The sequence below is a fragment of the Corvus hawaiiensis genome, chromosome 1 (assembly GCF_020740725.1).
Source record: "Corvus hawaiiensis isolate bCorHaw1 chromosome 1, bCorHaw1.pri.cur, whole genome shotgun sequence".
In the NCBI taxonomy this organism is placed as follows: domain Eukaryota; kingdom Metazoa; phylum Chordata; class Aves; order Passeriformes; family Corvidae; genus Corvus; species Corvus hawaiiensis.
In genome coordinates, this window is record NC_063213.1 from 50,022,712 (window position 1) to 50,042,594 (window position 19,883).

Sequence of the window (19,883 nt, forward strand, 5' to 3'; positions counted from 1 at the left end):
CCTTCAACATACATATATATATGTTGAGACTTATAAGGAAGATCAGAGAAGCTTTTTACCAAGACATGTACTGACAGGACATGGGCAACGGTTTCAACTGAGAGAAGGTAGGTTTAGATAGGACACAAGGAAGAAATTCTTTATGATGAGGGTGATGATATGCTATAACAGGCTGTCCAGGGAAGCTGTGGCTGCCCTATCATTAAAGTGCTCAAATTTAGGCTGGATAGGGCTTTGAGCAACCTGATCTTGTGAAAGATGTCACGGGGGTTGGAACCAGATAATCTTCAAGGTTCACTTCCAACCCAAACCATTCAGTGATTCTAAGCTCGCATTTACATAAATTTTTGGGTATCAAAAAGAAAGACTAGTTGATCTTTCTACTAAAAATTTAAAGTTGTTATAGATGTTGGCTTGAGGTCTAGTACTGATGAAACAGATAAATACTCATAAAACAGCTACTAGTGTGAAGCGAAGGAAAGCCTTATCAGCTATTTATTGTTTTTCTAGCACAGCTACAAGAAAATCCATAAGCACACAAGTGAAACTATCCAGAAGAAAGTGAACAGCCTTTTCACTTTCCAGGGCTAAAAATACAGCTGTACAGATGCTGCAGCTATGCAGCACATGCATTGCACTAGTCCATGAACACTCTTCAGTTTAATCACCTTGCAAAGTTTTTGGGGTTTTTTAATGCCTAGGAAGATGAAAAAGAAGCCTCTCTCTCACTATAACTGACAAAGCCTTAAAAGCTGGCATGCTACATATTCAATCCCTCTTTTTTAGTAGAACTAGGAAGAATACCAGTTTCCTAGAGGCAGGTAAAATGATCCAGTTGCAGCTAGTCGAGAAAAAACTGCCCAGAAGCTGAGAAACAGAACAGGAGAGGACATGGAAAAGGTTAAGAGAATTTGCTACGCTGCCAGAAGACGATGTAAGGAACTGAACTTTACCCCAAGACATGCCTTCAGCTAAAATAGTCAATTATTATGATAAAGAGACAAGGAAAAGAACCAGTAAGTTAAAGTTAGAATGGTTTACAGCAATGCAAAACTTCCATTTAGAAATGAATGTAAGTATGACAGCATCAGCTTGGGGCAAGAGGAACAGAAAAAATAAAAAAGTAAAATAAAAAAAGAGCTGAAAGGCAACTCATGAAGTAGGCAAATCAAAGAATCCTCAGTTTCATGTATTTTTTTAAGTTTAAATAGAGCAAGATAGCAAACATTTCCATTTCAGCAGGAGGAAAGTGCAAAATATATTTATCAATGCAATAATAAAAATTCAGTCCTGCTAAATCTATAGGAATGTCCTACTACTTCCATTTCATAACATTTTAATATTTATTGACACAGTTCAGGTGTTGGACAATAAAAAAAAGTAGCAGTATTTATCACCTCTTTCAAGGTTTCATGGCTTTTTTATTTTTACATTAACAAAAATAAAAGATCTTCACACACAGACAAAAAAAAAAAACAGTCAATGTGCCAAGACCCAGGAAGTTCTTTGTCCTTCCTCCTCATACTGATAAGATATCATAAACAGGGGGTTTTTTCATTAGGTACTGCATATAGCAAGGAAATTAGGCATGACGTTCAGAAAGAAAAATTATAGGTTTTCTTGACCTTTTTCAGGAATATCTGCTAGTATTTTCAGTGAGAAAGACACCTTCTCCTTGGAATGAAGAGGTTTTCATTACCTCTGTTTAGGCACAGAAGTCACAATTAATTGAGGGTATCTGACAAAGAAAATGCATTACAGACTACAGCAGCTGCTTTGATGAAAAAATACGTACTATTACTGTTTCCTGGCCAGAGTAAAACCTCCATCTTGAAAAAGAGGCATTTAAAGCTAGAGCTCTGCTTTCTCAAAATGAGAAACAACTTCACTGTTATACACAATCAATTAATTTTAATATTTTTCTTCCCCAGGTGACGCTTTAACAACTTTCCCTAATTTCTCTCTTTACTGGCACATTCCCATTCATAGATGATATGTATCCAGACTATTGAGTGTCCCAGGCATTCATCACTTGCTACCTGGGCTTCTCTAATCAGCTTCAACCATGACAATATTTTGCCTGGTTATCTGTGTCAACCTGTGTCCATCTGCAGCAAAGGAGTAAATCTGTATATTCATGTAAAATCTTTTTCCTGTAATATCTTTTCAGATATCTATTTATTTGTTAATAACATAACTAAGATGATCCCCTTTAGATGTGCTTTCCAGCTGGCAATCCATTATTCTGAGTTTTAAAAATCCTCTTGCTTCAACATTGCGCATTGCTGTCACCAAATGTTAAGATTTGCCTTGCACCATCTACGTTTTTTCTCGTTGACTACTGTACTTCCACTGTTGCCAAAACATACAAATATTAAAAGGGTTCCTTCGTCTCACAAGTCACATTCATCACTAAAACTAAAAGAAAAAGCATAAAAGAAAACTGAAATTCACAAAGTAAATCTAAGAGCTTCTCCATCTACATATGTGTCATCATTGGTCTCTTCAACAAGTCTTTGTAGTTTGAAGACACAGGTAAAATTCTCAAACTGTGCAATCTTTGCTTTGAGCTAAAACTCTCACTTTCTACCAAGGTTATTAGAGAAAATGCATTTAACCTCTCTACTTTTAACAAAATAAAATCACTGAATAAGTCTTCAAAGATTACTACTATAATCAAACTGACAGGAAAAGATCAAAAACAGCAGGGTAAGCATCTTTAAATTTCGGCAGGTACAGTTCTACCTCTGCAGAGAGCTGCAGTCTAGTATCTGCCACGGGTACTTTGAAAGACACCAGTCTTTAGTCTGGCTTTGTGCTACTTCAGTGTATGCTGAGCAGAGTTCTAAACTATGAAATTGAAATTTTAAAGGAACAAATTTCACGGTATATGGTTAAATGTAACAGACACTTGTATTTCTGATAACATCAATTCACAGTATATATGAAATTAGTTACTGACTATAACTTGCATACTGCATACCATTTGCTGGTGCTAGGTGACACCTTTCCTCTACGATAGCACTTAAAATAAATCTGAAATAAATTAACATAAATTGGGCAGAGAAGAAATTAAGTTCTGTACGTACTGTACATACAAATACATTGTATTCAAAAATATGACACGTATGTATTGTAATAATGTATTTCATCCTTTTCACAAGATGCTTTTCACCACATACTTTAATAAATAACAGCTTAAATTTTTTATTTAGCAAAAGTGGCTTTGTTGCACACAGTTTTAGGCATACTTTACTACTGAGGCTGTTACTTTCAGTTACATTAATTTGATTTTTAAAAGGTATGACATGTATCTCAGAAAGAAGGAAGTTCAATTTAAAGGCCTGTGAAATAAATCCAAGGAAGCATTGCCAGCAGGTCAGTGGAGGTGATTCTGCCCCTTTATTCCACACTCATGAGATTCCACCCAAAATACTGGAATACTGTATCCAGTTCTGGGGTGCTCAGCACAGGGACGACATTGATCTGTTGGAAAGAGTCCACACGAGGGCCAAGATGATTAGAGGGACAGAAGATATCTCCTATAGGTAAAGGCTTGGAGAATTGGGATTGTTCAGCCTGGAGAAGAGAAGGCTTTGGGGTGACCTAATTGTGACCTTCCACTGCCTGAAGGGAGCCCATGAGAAAGATGGAGAGGGACTTTTCCCAAGAAAAGTCCCCATCTAGTGACAGGACAAGGGGGAATGGGTTCAAACTGAAAGAGAGTAGGTTTACATTAGATACTAGGAAGAAATTCTTTACTGTGAGGGCGGTGAGGCACTGCAACAGATTGCCCAGAGAAGTTGTGGATGCCCCGTCCCTGGAAGTGTTCAAGGCCAGGCTGGATGGGGCTCTGAGTAACCTGGTCTAGTGAAAGGTGTCCCAGCCTATGGCAGGGGGGGTGGAACGGATGATCTTTCAGGTCCCTTCCAACCCTAACCATGTCATAAATCTGTGATTTTATAAATCAAGTGAAAAAGGTGAAGTATTCAAAGTTTCAGGTATCTAAATAGAAAATACTGGGTTTACGAATTCTGAGGAAAAAAAGTCTTCATGGCTTACAGAAGCAACCAAGAAGTAAAGTGAAATCTCCATGAGTATTTAAGCCACAAATAGTGAAAAAGTAATCCTACTCAGTGCAACAACTCATCAGAGGTACAACTGTGATATAAACGCAAAATGCCGTGGAAACTGCTCTAGGGAACAGTGACCCCAGCATGAGTTCTTTTAAAATCCATTCAAGAAAATACACAGCAGGAGAAATTAGTTGGGAGAAAGATACTTTCTAAAACAGGCAGTTAGAAAGAGGAATTTGAAAGACAAAATTGTGTTTTGGAAAAAGCATTCATCCATAAAATTAAAAGTTCACTTGGAGGAAAGAGGTAAAGAACCACTTTTTAATCTAGTTATATGCTTACTGTTAATTTCCTAGCAACTGTAGGTGAATTTTCACTCTTTAATCTAAGAAGAGTCTTAATTAATTTAGATGTATAAGTCTGACTTAAGCCCAGAAAGCTTTGTGCTGTCACTTACCTATGCCATTTTTAGAGGCTAAATCATGGTCTTTTTCATGTTATAACGTGCATATCAACTTCTGATGGTGTATCAAATCTCAATGAGAACTGACAGAAGGGATCCATAAATGCCACAGGGGAGAGGATTACTTGTTATGATCACTCTGAACAAAGAAAATAAGTGATCTCTTCAAGTGACAGCAGTGTACACCCCCTTAGAGTTGCAGAGAAGCAGCAGTGATACTAACAAGTTCTTCACTGATGTTCTCATGGATGTGAGACTTTCCATAGCACTTGCCAAATACTTTGTGTTCTCCTAATTTCTCAAATGGTCTATTTGAGAAGAAATATATATCACTTAAAAGGCAACTTTCTAGAAAAAAACAATCAAGGAAAAAGATAAAAGTTTGTCGCCACGTTGCTGAGCCATGATACTTCACCCTCCCCTTCGCAAGCCTCCACCAAAGCTTGTGTATGAAAATGAGACAAACAGCCATTTCATTTTTAAAGGAAATCCCTTGGCACAAGTCAGGGCACTGCAGATTATATAGCAAGGGGAGGTCTGGGAGCCATGTGACCACATTTGGACAGCCACATGTGGATGTATAATTCTGCTACCAGTAAGATTTCACGGTCACACATCAGGAGCATGAATAATGTCAGGTGTTCCAGGAGAAGGAAACATTCTAAACTGAAGTTTATAAAAGTTCAGTATCCAGAAATTGTGAGCACTTCATGTAACACCTGCCCCTTCCATGAAGCACCATATACACCATGGAGAGGCTGCCACAAATCCTGGTAGTGTATCCTAGGGTCACCTTCAGTGAAGCACCACAATTACCTTCAGACAACCTCTCCTACCTCAGGACCTTCTTCCAGACCCACGCCAGAGGCACAGCCTAGAAACAAATTCTTAGAGCTGTCAGCCAAGTTTCCTGGATCTCACTGATTTCCCCTAACATACTAAGGAAGAACTAGATTAAGTTTGTGTCTACAGCGACTAATTTTGACAGTTGGGCAGAAAGGAAATTCAAGGATAAAGATATATATGTTCTGCCTAGAGGACACATGCCCTTTTAGATATTTGCTCCAGACCCTTCTCCACAGAATATGGTGCAATGCAGTATTCAGAAGAAGAAAGAAAATAAGCAGAAAATTAATTGGATTGGTGGACAATATAGCCAGAACCTTGCATGCTTAAAAATGCTTAGCCATCTAGATGAGCCTACAGGGCAACGACATAGCTTGGGATGTAGGTCTGAGCATCTAGAGGATATAAAGTTGTACACATAGGAAATTAGTGCTACAATCAAGAGCAATTTCCTCACAAATAAACTCAGATTCATCCTTTTAGAATGGTATCTAATATTTCTCCATGCAGGAAAATGAATCCCAGTCTTTATGAACAATGATGCATAGAATTCTATGTGCTTAGACACGGCCACAGTACTCCACTTTATCTAAACAGAATTTATGCCCACTGGACACAGTAAGTAGAGGGTTACTGAAATCTGAATAAGAAACAAACATTCTTTCTGCATGAATCATGCTGCTGAAACAGCAGATTGAAATTGACAGCATTTAACACTACTGTAGAGGGTACAGCTTCTCTCTAACTCACTATTCGAAAAAGTGAAGTGTTGAATGTGCCTTCTTTCAGCTTCTTTACTTCAGTTATTCAATTCAAGTATCCAAACTGTCTCCAATGCTTATACACAAAGCTGCAATTACCTTCTGTGAGCCAGTAACAAGAAAAAAGGGAAAACACACCCCATTCTACAACAAAAAGGCAGATTTTACACCCTTACACAGAATGGATGGCTGTCCTGCTGATGCTTTCTTGTTCCAGGAATTATGCACTCAATAGTGAATAAATTCTATCATAATATTAAAACTGATTTATTTCCATTGGAACATGAAAGATGATTCCTTCTAATCAGGAACTCAGCACCAAAACTAAGTGGACCTTTCCAAGGAAATCAAGGAACAATCAGGCTTTGCTATTATTTGATGTAATTGTCCATCAAATTTGATGTAATTGTCCATCCAAGCATAAATTATTCAAGTCTGTATATTGTGTACATTTCCAGCACAGTGGGCATATGGGTATTCAAATAACAAAATTGTGATTTCTTTTGTTCGGGTGGGTTTTTTTCACTTTGATACTGTCTTTATTAGATCTTTCACTATTTTTCTCACTCATGATACACCGCATAACTATATGAATGTTTTCTTCTATGGTACCTAAGGTGTTGGTATGACCCTTGATCAGTTGGGAGAAGGAAAAAAAACAAGACTCTAGAATAGAACCAAGGTACTACACCATGGAGAACAGTTCTGTAGTGACCTCTTCTTGCAGCTTCCAGTGTGAGGTTAGAGGCAGGATGGAAATAGAGAGTACTTTGATTACATATTCACTTCCCATTGCTCCCTGGTGATACTTGTCTATTAGAGACAGTGATTTCTAGCTGCCATTAGCCAAGACGATCTTGCCTAATCCAGTTGCCTATGTTAGCCTTTATAGCCAAGCCCAAAGCTTCCACTTGCTTCCCAGAAATGCTTCCATTTAAATCATTAAGATTTTACTGGCTTTATCTTCACATGCAATTTTTATTTTTCCTCCTTTTGTTGCAGAACTGCAATAAAATAGGCAAAGCTTCTATTAATTTTCAGATGCTTTTCAAAAGAAAAATCAATGTAAAGTGAAATGACAGAATTCCAATTTATTACTATTAGGAAATGAAAACCACAGCATTGAATAATATTGCAGTTACTAAACTAAAGAGTCTCCTCATCTATTGTAAATTGAACAAAGATATTTGTTGCTTGCTTAACCTACCCTTTATTTCTTCTAGCAGCACTGGTTTCAGTGTCTAATCAATACAGGTTTTAATGGCTGATGCAGAATGAAACATAACTGGTTTCAAGTACCGACTGCTATGTCTGCCCATATGCACAACACCATTACTTTGACTTTAAACAATTAACCAGCTGCAAAATGATTAGAACCAAATGAGCTCCTCATTCAGAGAGGATTGTTTCTTCAGCTATCTACTACACAAAAATTGCATCTACATTTCTACTTCTAGTAATGCCACAGACAACACTATTCTACACCAGGGTAAGTGTAGAAAATTCAGATGCAGCAGTCATCTTTTAAAACAGAAATACTGGTACTAGTACCTTCTTTCATAACAAATGATGACACTTCTATAATTCAGTATTACATAATAAATTATTGAAATAGATAATAAAATAAAATGGGTGAAAAACGCTGAGCTATACATTTATTATTCATGTTAATCCCCCGTATTTATTAGTGGTTTCTGACAAAAAATTCCTGGTTATTTTCTTTAAACAGTGCTTGTTTTTTCCCGAAATGTAAATTCTACAGAAAGAATTCCATGGAATTTACATTATTTTTTAAAATCACCCTTATAACTTTACAGGAATTCAATTACTATTAAAATTCTGGGGACTGGATGACGATACGCAATTAGATTTAATTCAGTATAATTAGGCTGAGTCAATAGCTAACACATTTTCTACCTGGCACAAGTCAGATTCTCATTTTATTTACTTTGATATGGGTCAACCATAACAGTTCCGTTAAGATCAGTATAATTAATTATTCCTTTGCCTAACTGAAGCAGCAACATTAGTGGGGAAAGTCTGTAGACAAGAGCATAACAGCCTGCATATGAAAATCTGACAAATGATTGCACCGATGTACAGTAACTGCTTTAAGGATGAAAAATAATTGTCTTTGCTTTGCTTTATGTGCGCTTAGCACATGGACAACATTCTGTTGTGATGTTGGACCTGAAAAACATACATATATTAGACCCCAGTTCTGGCCTTGCCTATCTATACATCTCCCCTTCACTCTGGAATATAACTATATACTATAAATGACAGATGTTGGCCTTTTCATCATCTTGATTGTAACATACTTGAAGCAGGAAGCTATATAATGTTATTTTTCACAGAGGTGAGTAATTTAAAATGACCATATACATAACACAGCAATGGCAACCTAAAGATGAGGCAATCCTATGATGCTTTAAGAAAAATACTTTAGCTTACATATCACATAGTTAATCCGTTTCATGCAAGGCAATCACCCTCAATCAGAGTAAGCAAGCAGAATTTAAAACACTTTTTAAATTTGTTTTGATTATATTTATGGCCTTAAAATTCAAAAAATACTCCTTTTTAAATTCTCTCTCCTGAAATACTTAGACTGAAGTCACTGAAAGAAATCTATATCCTATTCTCTTAACATGATAATGGATTTATTATGTTACTTCATTATCTACAGAGAAGTGTCTTTTGAGCCGACATTTCTATGCATAAAACCTAAATTATGGTCCAAATGTCAACTGAAAAAGACTCTCGGTTGTGTCTCCTGCTGCCTCTCCCAGCTCAGTCTCTTTTTACGAAGATAGCAATACAAACACTCCATAGAAATAAAAAGAGTGAGGACAAATGATGCATACAGACTCCACAGGCAACCAACATCCCAGCAACTCTGTCCAAAAGTATGGATGACCATTCTGAGGATAAGTAAATGTGAAGCTGTGTCAGAAAGGATGCTTAATTTGTCACTACAAAGTCAATCAGCCTTTCCACATTTCTCACAGGCATTGCATACAGACTCCCCATAAAAACTGCAGTGAAATTGTGGATCTCAGTTGCTACTCCGTGGCCTTAAAGAAAAAGGATTTCATTCGCCAGACACCCAGAAAAATCTCCTACGCATACCAGCATGCTCTGTTTGCATGTAATCAGAGTACACTGAAGAAGCTACAAACTTATATTTAGGCATCACTAAGGAAAACTAGTGATGGAGGGAATAGAAGCATGCAGACAGTTTGATGTAGGGAAAATGTACCCAGAGTGCATGCCAAAATCTGCTAAATTTATTTAAAGGTAATTTGCAAAAGATAGCAGGAAAGAATAATCAGAAATTATCTTTAATACACTTTTCTAGCTCCTCCACTGCTTTGACAGCCTGTCTAAACTGCATCAGCCTCTACGGTTTGCCCAAATGAATTAATGAACAATTAACTGCTGCTAGCTCTAATCCCAGATTCCATGCTCCCTGCCATTTCTGCTCCTGGATGGGAAAGAGATGACTATACTACAGTCTTCCATGCATGTCTTCAGTAGATCTGAGCCTTGAACAGGGCTTTCAAAAGCTCTTCTCTTAATCTGATCTGTTTCAAGAACAAACAGCCCATTAAGAGGCAAAAATTTCACATACAAAGGTGACATCCTGATCTTATTATAGTCAATGGCAAGTAAAATCTTTGACCTCTTCAATCGAGGTCACAATACTGTTAATATTAATGTCACCCACAGCAAACTTTTTAGAAGATAGTCTTTCCTATCACCTTCTTTTGAAATCTGCATTTTCTTCATAATCTGGATCAGTATAAATGACACGCACTAGCACAAGGAAGAAGAATGGTTGATCAGCTCTCAGAAGTCCTAAAGGAAGTCTCATCACATTAATAGGCTGATTCTGATCCAGTCATATGTATCCCATTAAAATGCTACAAAAACCTAGGGTTACACACCCATTAATCACATTACACCTGTAGCTTTTTTCACTAGTTTCTGAATAAAGCCTCTTGACCAAAAAACCCACTTACTAATTTCACTTTCCAGTCAAAAAGTTGAACTCTTTTGTTCCAAACTATTAAAAGATAACATTTAATCACATTTTCATATGAGAATTCTAACTTCTTTCTTTTGTGGAGGGGCAGAGAAAGCATAAGGACAGATGGAGTGGAAGACAAGGTGTATGTGATGGCATAGAATAAATATAAATACCGTCTTCCAAGAGACTTTGCATAAGAAACCTGGATATATTGAGAGCAGTTGAATATTCTGTTAGACGGTTACTTCATTCACAGTCTTCATAAGAGACTGATATGTTTGAAGTAGGAGAGCTAGCACCTCAAAAGGATTTACTCATCTTTCCCTTGTTACACCCTGTTCAACAGTACTTGGCATTCTGTGCAGACTGCACACCTTCAAGCACGGAATGTACGCATGCAAGAGGAAGGGACTGCTAGGTTGATACTATAGTGGGTACCCATATATTAAACATACAAATGTAATTTATAAATGAAAATACCTTTCTCTGTTTCGTATCTTCGCTTGGATTCCCCTCCGAACTATTCACTCTTGTCAGCTGTGCCCTGATTGCCGCAGGATTGCATCCTGACTATGTCTTCACTCTGTTCCTATGAATGAGGTTCAACTTCGGTCCCCTGCTGCTTCCTACTTGCTCTGATTTTTATGGAAGGAAAACTGAGTACACTGAGGCCAAAAAGAATCCTATAGCAACCTCCAGCTAGATCCCTGGTGCAGATTATGGCAGTTGGGAGGGCAGACCAAACCCCCATTAGTAGATTATGATCTGTTTTAGGTATTGAAAATTATTTTTGATTTCAACTCACTGATCTTTCAATTTATAATATGTTTTCAGAGAATATATAGAGTAATTATGTATATCCCAACTAAAACAGCTTCAACTCCAAATGAAATATCAAAATTCTGCTTAACTAATAGTATGACTCATTAATCAGTGTTGGTTGTATTGGCTGCAAAAGAGAAAATACAGAAGATTGGAATGCTAACTGTATGTATTTTATATTGTCCACACATTCCTATAATTTTAACCTATATATGAAAAACTGAAGAGCTATCTATCTATGAAACAAGCAAAATAATAATTTACACATTTTATGCACCAAATAGTTACTATGTGCATGCTGCTTATTTCCCATTTTGAATTAGGTTTAATTTTTTCCTCGAAAATCTTGCATTCATGCCTGCAGTTCACCCACCTCTTGTCAAAGCAAGGTTTAGCTCAATAGTTAGGTACTCTGGAAACTTAATGTTAACTGTCAAAAACTTGAATAATCAGAATTTTGTATAATTAAATGCCCAGAAATACAGAATGTCTGTGTCGTATAATTTTCTTCATACATTTCTATAAAGGAGATATATTAATGTATATAAAGTGTTTTAAAATAAAATTCCAATATCACATTACTTCCCTACTCCAAAATAACATCGTTAAAGAACTTTCCCGAGAAGAAATATCAAATAAACTTTGTTTTCATGTAAGCTGCAATAAAAAAATCTTAGAAGTGTACAATAGCTTGAATTAATTTCATGGTTACAAGACAGTACAGTTCTGCCTAATGTCTCATTCCTGGATTGTCAGAATTTGGTGCTATTTACTATTTGGTAGATTTGCCAATAGAAGTTTTAGGCTTCCACTTTACTCAAGCACTAGACCTCACCTGGAATACTGCATCCAGTCCTGGTGTTCTAACTGAATGAAGCTTCCTCCAGAGTCTGTCAAAGCAGGCAGGGGCTGGAGGACTTGCCCTATTAGAAGCTGAGAGACCTGGACCTGTTCATCCTGAAGATGAGGAGGCCTTAGCAGAGACCTAACACCAGCCTGTCAGTGCCTATGAGGAGCTTTACCAAAAAGATGGAGCCAGGCTCTTCACAGGCATGCACGGCACAAAAATGAGAGCAAATACTCATTAATTGAAACTGGGAGGCTACGACTCAACATAAAGAAGAAAAATTGCTATCAGGATAACTAAGTATTGGGTATGATTGTCCAGAGAAGTTGTGGAATTGCTTTCCTTGGAGTTTTTCCAGGCAGAATTGAACAAACCCATAAACAACATGGTCTAAATTCTATTGACTCTATTTTGACCAACAGGTCCTTTCCAACTTCTCTGATTTAGTGTAATCACATGCATTACAAAAAGTAACAGGAAATTAAACTTTCAGATTGAGCTGAATACAACCTAGGACACATCAGTGAAGCTTTTTAAAACAGGAGATGGAGTATTACCACTCTTGGACAACACATTAATGAGATTTCTATGGGCACAGACTATTATTCTGGTCACATTCACTGAAGAAATATAAATTCAGATTGAAAAGGATACAGAGAAGGACACAGAGCTATCTGGTGGAATAGAGATATTCTTACATGAAAATAAACCAGAAGAGAAAACTCAGGCTGAATAAAGACTCAGAGGATGTGTGATTTCTCTTTGATCAAGAAGTAAAATGAGGAAAGCTATCAGATAATTTCTATTTACATAGGTATAAATTGACCATGTACCAATCCATTCACACACTTACCTAAACATCTCATTACAAGCATGTAAACATCTCTGTGTCCCTTCCTGATTTACTTGCAGAGTTCATAGCTGGTGACAAGCATCAAAGCCAACAATAAAAGTTTCTTTAGAGGAAAATGAAGGCGGGGGCAGAGATAAGAGAAAAACATAAAAAAGGCAAAAGGTAACTGGAAAAGCAAAAGGAGAAAATGAAAAGGGGAAAAGGGAAAGCTCCAGTGGCTAGTCAAGAAGAGAACTGTCAGGGTTTCCCAATTAAGCATCCTCTCTCAGGTGTCCTCTCCAGTGTATCAGGTGATCCACCATACTACTTTTCCCATAGAAACCACATAAATTTCCTCATGATCTGCTCAAATTCCGTAGTGCCTGTCCCCACTTAGGATGCCATTAGACCTGAATGGAGTAGTTTTTCATCAGAGGCTGGTATTGCAAACTAAGTGGCTTTTAAGTTTTGCACATATTATTGGGGAACGCTGGGCAGATACTTGTCTTCCTCCTAATGCAAACTAAAAGCTGCAAAAAACAGTGCAAGAAAAGGCCAGTGAAAGGGGCTTGACTCTTACAGCAGTGGCAGTCACTTCCCTGACATAACAGTAGCAGCAAAGCGTGGAGGTACAAGGCCATGAGAATAACAGTATGAGACCGAGAGCATGAGGACAGGAAGGGAAATGCTGCCCTCGAAGCTTTGATGGAAGGTGACAGAGCTGCACTGGAAAGGCAGCTGCAAATGGAAGACCCTTGGCACTGTAAAAGGTTGAGGCACCAAAGGCACTGTGCAGCACCACTTTCCTTATACGTTGAGGCTCAGGTTTTCACGTATCTTGCATGCACACAAGATTGGCATCCTTCAGGGCTGCCACTTTCTCTCCTGCACTGGACATCACCTCTTCAAAATACTCTTTGGACCAGGTCTTCCCTTCTCTTGCAGGTTAAAAGAGCATGGCAACAGAAACTGGACTCAATGAACATGACAGTGGAGGCTCAAATATGCTCAGACTAAGCCAGATAACCAGACTCCAGTCTGAATAAAGCCCCAAGAGTGACAGTCATCCATTCTAGAGAAGGAGCACTCTGTATCTTAAACAGAAATTAACTAAAACAAAGACTGAGAGTCTCAGAGCAGACATCAAATGAAGATACATAGAATCTTCTACTCCAAGCTTGAGGGACTAGGGACAAATAAAAGACATGCTGTAAGTAGCCATCTTCTTACAGGGATTTATAAGCTACCTTCACTGAAGACCTTTTCATTTTCTTAAACAAAAAGTAGTTTACAGTTATGCAATAGCTTTAAAACAAACTATCCTGAGAGTTGCTACATATTATAAACAAACTTCAACAATGTATCATGATTTGTGAATGACCAATGTAAACATTATATTGAAAAACACCATGAACAAGAAATGACTGGAAAAATACGAATAAATATTTGCTTCCTATTACCTTTCCATCTCATAATCAACATCATACATTGAATTAATGCTAATTAATTCAAGTAAACATCTGCTTGAAGGTTGTGTAACAGAAGTTTTCAATCACTTTTCCCCTTAAAGGAATTTCTAAATTGCATTATCACCTTCTCCACCTTGACTGGGTAAGAATGCATGAATGGTAAAATCTAACCAAACCAAAGACCTGTTCAGAACCCAACACCTTTCCCCCAGATGCCCAACAGCAAATGCATAAGGAAAAGTGAGGAAGTGCAATGCAACTATGTAATAGTACCTTCTTGAAATACTGTGAAGCCTCCAGAATATTGGCTGGCTGGGGGCATTCTGATTCAGAACCATTATATCTCTGCTTTCTAGTCTTTTATATGTTTTTTATCTAGGAATTTGTCCAAATCTTTTTTTGAACTCATGTTAACTTTTTGCATTGACAAGCTTCTTTGGCAGAAAGTTATACAACCATATATTGTACAAAAATGGAGAAGTATGGAGAAGTTTGGGTATGTCCTCACAGGAAAGGTCTCAAAGTATTGAAACATTAGTTTTGAGTAGTAGTTAAGCATTATTTCATTGTAAATTTTTAGCTGCTTGAAGATGAAGCTATAGATTAGCAGCACAAATAAACTTTGTAATTTACTATTAAAGTTGTAACAATAAAGTCAGCACTCGTGCAGTCTTACCCAGCACACACTGACATTCACAACATAATGCGTTCATTACAAGTTACATCAAGTAAGGAAAAAATTCTTTGGTCATGTACAATCATCCTAATTTAAAAACTCAAAACCAAAGGGAGTAAATGAAAGGTGATTTCATCAAGTAATGTTAGCTCTAAAATGCCTTACTCATCTATCAGTTTCAACAAACAATATAACCTAAAGTGATTCAGCAATGCGACATTTTCTGCGTATTTATCTGGAAATCATTACTGAAACCTTGAAGCATGACAAATATGTTTTATCATGGAATAGCCTAATGTTCTGTCTTTACATGAGAGCTATCTTTCGTTTAACTCAACAGATTTATCATGTACCTTCTACTTAATTGCAGCAAGTTAAAGAACATTTTCTTACATACTTTTGAGGACACTGGAAAACTCTGATGAATTCCTGTAATTTGAAGTTCTATGGAAAGTTAATGTAAATGGTATGCATATAGGACACAGCATATAATCCTCAACAAATCTGGCCCAGAACCCTTTTGTAAAAGGGAAAAAGCCTCACTCCTGAGATGCACTAAGCTCTCTCAGCTAAATTGTTCAGCTATGACTACACTGCAAGCCACAAGTACTTTCTACTGCAGTTTGAACACACATACCCTAAGTAGCTTTAAATTAGCTAGTCTGAATACTGATGAATATAAAACAACAATACAATGGTACATGCACTCTGGTAAACATGTGCCTAATTGACCAATTTGGAGATGATTAGACTATATCCCAACACTTCTGCCATTTTTCACTGGTTATAGTTTTTCATACACAACAGGATTTGATTACTTTCAAAGCTACATCTCTCCAACTAAGCATTAGTTGAATACTAAGAAACTGACTACTGCAACTACATTTAGGTACCGTCAGTATTCATGGTAACTCATACCAGGATTCATGTAATTTTCAGGACAGGTGAACATAAATTTGATACATATTTTCAGTATGCAAATAATTTTTTTAACAGCAACTTCTATGGGCTATTTCAGGTAGTGAGATGAAGAACTGAAAATTATTTTCCACTTTACATGCTTTTTAGAAAGTATATAGTTTTTATAACTGAATCTCTTTTTAATGATTTTTTTATCAAGAAATTAGAAAATACAAATGCCACAATCATAGTATTTTCTTTTTTTTTTTCACAAATAAAAATTCTAACAGGAGCAACTGTTCTAAATGAAGCATGTACTGACTTCCAGCAGTGAAGACACTACTTCACTTTTGTTTTTAAACTGCTCTGGGCACAGGAAGATGCTGGTGAACTGAAGACACACAACAGCTTACAAATTACTGTTCCCATTTAGTCATGTAGACCAAGCTTCATTCATGGAAAAGAAGGTTAATGGAAAACCAAATACTACTGTTTTCAAAACTAACATTTTGAAGTCAGATTCAAAATATTTGGGAGTATTACACATTCACACAGACTTACAGAAGAATCTGACACTAAGACCAGTGCTTTGAGTAGGCTTAACTATGGTGCTGTGTTTGCACCAAGTTGGTCACCAAGAAGTATAATGGCATGTTTTTCTCTTTTTTGGAATTCTGAACTGACAATGAGATTTTAGTAAAAAAGACAGCTATTTCAATATTTATATGAAGAAACTGGCACCAGTGGTACATAAACATGACTGACTGCAGCTTTTCTCTGGAGCCATGACATGTTTTTTCCCAGTGTTTTGGATCACATATTTGCCATGACAATGATAAAGAAGTGTTAAAATAGTGTATTATTTGCATCATTCATGGTAGAAAGTTCTATACAGTAGAGACATGGATATTTTACACAAATAACAGTGCAACTTAAGTGTATGAAGGGATGGAAATGCCTTCCAAGACCACTCTGGTGTTATGACAGAGAACAAGCTGGCATCTCTTTCTGAACAAAGTAGGTGTTCCTGGTACAAAACATGTATGAGCTGGGGCCACTGATACAGGAATGTATTGGACATGAGAGAAAATTCAGAGACACTCAGCAACACGAAACCTTCAAAAGATATAGGGATGCTGTTGGGAAGCTAGGTGTGTGGGGAGAAAAGATAGGAGTAGGACAAGACATCTGAATAGGACAGGACATTTGAAAAACCTTAATGTGAAATACCTTCCTTTTTTTGTTCATGAGTTCTCATCACAGGCCTTTGTGAGCTTGCAAATTAAATCTTGAGTAACTGTCACAAAACTATTCTTCTGTCACAGAAAACAAAATGTCAAGGAACTAAAGCTGACAATGTTGAAAGACAAATGTTTAAAATTCCTCGTTTCTGTGTCAGCACTTGTTCTGTGCTGTTTGAGACAGAGAAGCTCAACAGCTTTTGCATCAGAAAAGCACATTCATGCATTTTCATATGTCAAAAGGTCTCCGCAATTCACCTCACTACTTCTTTTGATAGGCTTGTTTTAAGTATTTGTCTTATCCTAAATTCTAATGTAGTTTAACAGTGGGTTTAGACCTCTTCGAAGCACTTAAAAATCTACACTGCTTAGGGTAGGTCTTCAAAGATGAATACGCATTTTGTGCATTACGAGTAATACCTGCTTTTTTCTATAAGAGTGATAAGTATGAATGATTACTGATTGCTATTGCGTTCCATTTCATATCAAAACCCAGACATTTTAGATGAATCAAAACAACTGTACCTTTGCTGGAAACTACCTTCCTGATGCCCTGCGCTGCCAACTGGGAAGCTGCCGGCCAGGATGCACACACCGCTTTGTCACCGTAAATACAATTATACAGAATTCTGGCCACCCACCCGGAACGGGAACGGGAACGGGAACGGGACGGGACGGGACGCGATGGGACGGGACGGGACGGGACGGGACGCACCCGCACCCGCACCCGCACCCGCACCCGCACCCGCCCTCCGGCTGCCGCCTGCTCCGGGCAGTCCGACACCGGCCCGGCGGCGGCGCCCGAGGAGGGTGCACCCCGTCGTCGCCCACCTGTTCGGCCCCCACGGGGCAGCTCCCGCGGTGCCCTCCGGAGCTCCGCGCCCCCAACCGACCGCGGGGAGCTGACACCGCCCGCTGAGCTCCAGCAGCCCGTCTCCGGCCGGCACCCGCGACTCGGCCACGGCCCCGCAGGACGCGGGGGTCGCAGAGGATCCCCCGGACCCAGAAACGCACACACCCGCCTGGCAGGGCAAGCGCACGGGGAACTGCTCTTCCGCTCACGCTCCCGCGAAGTAAAACTTGCCAGGGGTGGCCGTGTTCTCCCTCCCCCGCCACCTTGCCAGCCCTTACACGGTCCAACTTCCCGAAACCTTCCCGAAACCTTCCCGAAGGTCCCAAAAATACCGCCCCGGCAGGTCGAGGACAACGTCCGGGTGGCGGGACCGGCCGGCCTCGCACTCGCTGCCCGCCGCAGCCGGGCGGAGCGGAGAGGCAGCCGGGCGGAGCGGAGAGGCAGCCGGCCGGTGCCACTCACCTTCCCGCTCCTCCGCCTTATCTCTTCGCTCGCGGGCTGCAACTTCCAGTGCTTCCCCCAGTTGCCATCTTCCACCGGAGCGACGGGGGAAGGAGCGGCGCGGCGCGGGGAGGAAAAGTTGCGGCGGCGGCGATTCGGTGGCGATTCGGTGGCGATTCGGTGGCGATTCGGCGGGGATTCGGTGGCGATTAGGTGGCCATCGCTCCGGCGGGGCCAGCCTGTGCCGTGAGCGGCGGGCGGGGCGGCGGCGGCGGCAGCTGGCGCGGGGCTGCGCGCTGCGATCGCCGCCCGTGGCGACGCGGGGAGGATTTGCTAAAAATAGCGGCTGGCTCGGCGCGGCGCAGGGGGAGGCGGGGGAGGCGGCCGGGCTGCAGCGCTCCCCGCCGCGGCCGCTGGGGGCCGAGCGGGCCGGGCCGCGCCGGGGACAGCGCCGAGCGGGCACCGGGGCAGAGCGCGCCCCGGGCGGCGCTTGGGGCTCGGAGCCCGAGGGCCTGCGGCCGCCCGGGCCCGCCGAGGGACCGGCTGGCGGGGGGGGCCGCTGGGTTATTCCGCGGCCCTCGGCACCCTTCCCGCTGGTGGCCCTTGCCAGCCCTCGGGGGAGGGGACGCACCTGCCTGCCCTGCGAGCCGAGGGACGGGGGTGAGGCAGCGGGGCCCGGCGGGGTGCAGTGAGGACACGCGTCTGGGACGGCGCCCGCCGCTGCTTCCACCCGGTCCCGGCTCTCGCCACGGGGAGAAGGGAGATGTTACAGGCTGTGTTGTGTGGTCCTCGCGTGGTATGTGATTCTGCTCCCCTGGGCTGTCACAGCCCGGGATGATTGCACATTTCTCTAGTGCTGCTTTCCTCCCATGGTCTTCTTATAAGTCTCGATATTTCTTGGTATCTTCGTCTAGAGAATATCCACCTTTCTGAACCCACACCAAGTCTCTGTGGTACTGATAAAGTCTTCAGAATTCTCTTTTCCTAATACTGTTTTATACAGCATATAAAGCACTTTAGTCTATGGAATCTGTCTTAGCCACATTTATTTCTAATCTAAATGTGTGGATAGATCTCTTCATTACTCAGGAGAGAAGTGCCTCCTTTTATTTCTCCCCTTCCAGGGAAAGGTCAGGAGTTTAGCTCTTGGATATCTAAGCAATCAAAGGGAAAAATAAAGCTCTCTTCCACCTAAAGGCTTTGGAAGTTTCATGCTGCATTTAAGTCGATTTTTTTTTTTTTTTTTATGATTGATTGTATTTATTCTTTCCAGATTGTGTTGCTTTCAGATGTGCTTTTCTGAAACAAGTGTTTAAAACTGTTGTTTCCAAGACTGGTGAAGAACTAGTTAAGTTGGAAAAAGGTAAAGCTGCAGGCTCAAGAAAGAGGTTTGGAATTTGGGCCTGAATGTCATTTATTGATCAAGGAATAAAACAGATGAGAACTCAGCTGTGATAAGCAGTGGTTTTTGTGACCCTCAAAATAAATCTCACTTCTCAAAACCAGAAATAGAACTGTTTCTGAGTATGTTTCAACTTGGAAAGGAATCGCATTAGTTTGTTTTGGTTTGTGTTTTAGTTTGGGAATCAGTTTCAGTGATATTGCTGGATGTTAAGTCATGGA

At 39.9% G+C, this 19,883-nt stretch overlaps 1 protein-coding gene across 2 annotated transcripts in view; it reads right to left on the reverse strand.

The window, feature by feature from the left end:
• Positions 1 to 18,532, reverse strand: part of HDAC9 (histone deacetylase 9) — a 461,778-nt gene extending 443,246 nt beyond the window's left edge. For both annotated transcript variants that reach the window (XM_048304071.1, XM_048303997.1), the window contains exon 1: positions 18,282 to 18,532. The gene's annotated coding sequence lies outside the window, so the exon portion shown is untranslated. The remainder of the gene's footprint in view (positions 1 to 18,281) is intronic.
• Positions 18,533 to 19,883: the final 1,351 nt, after the last annotated feature.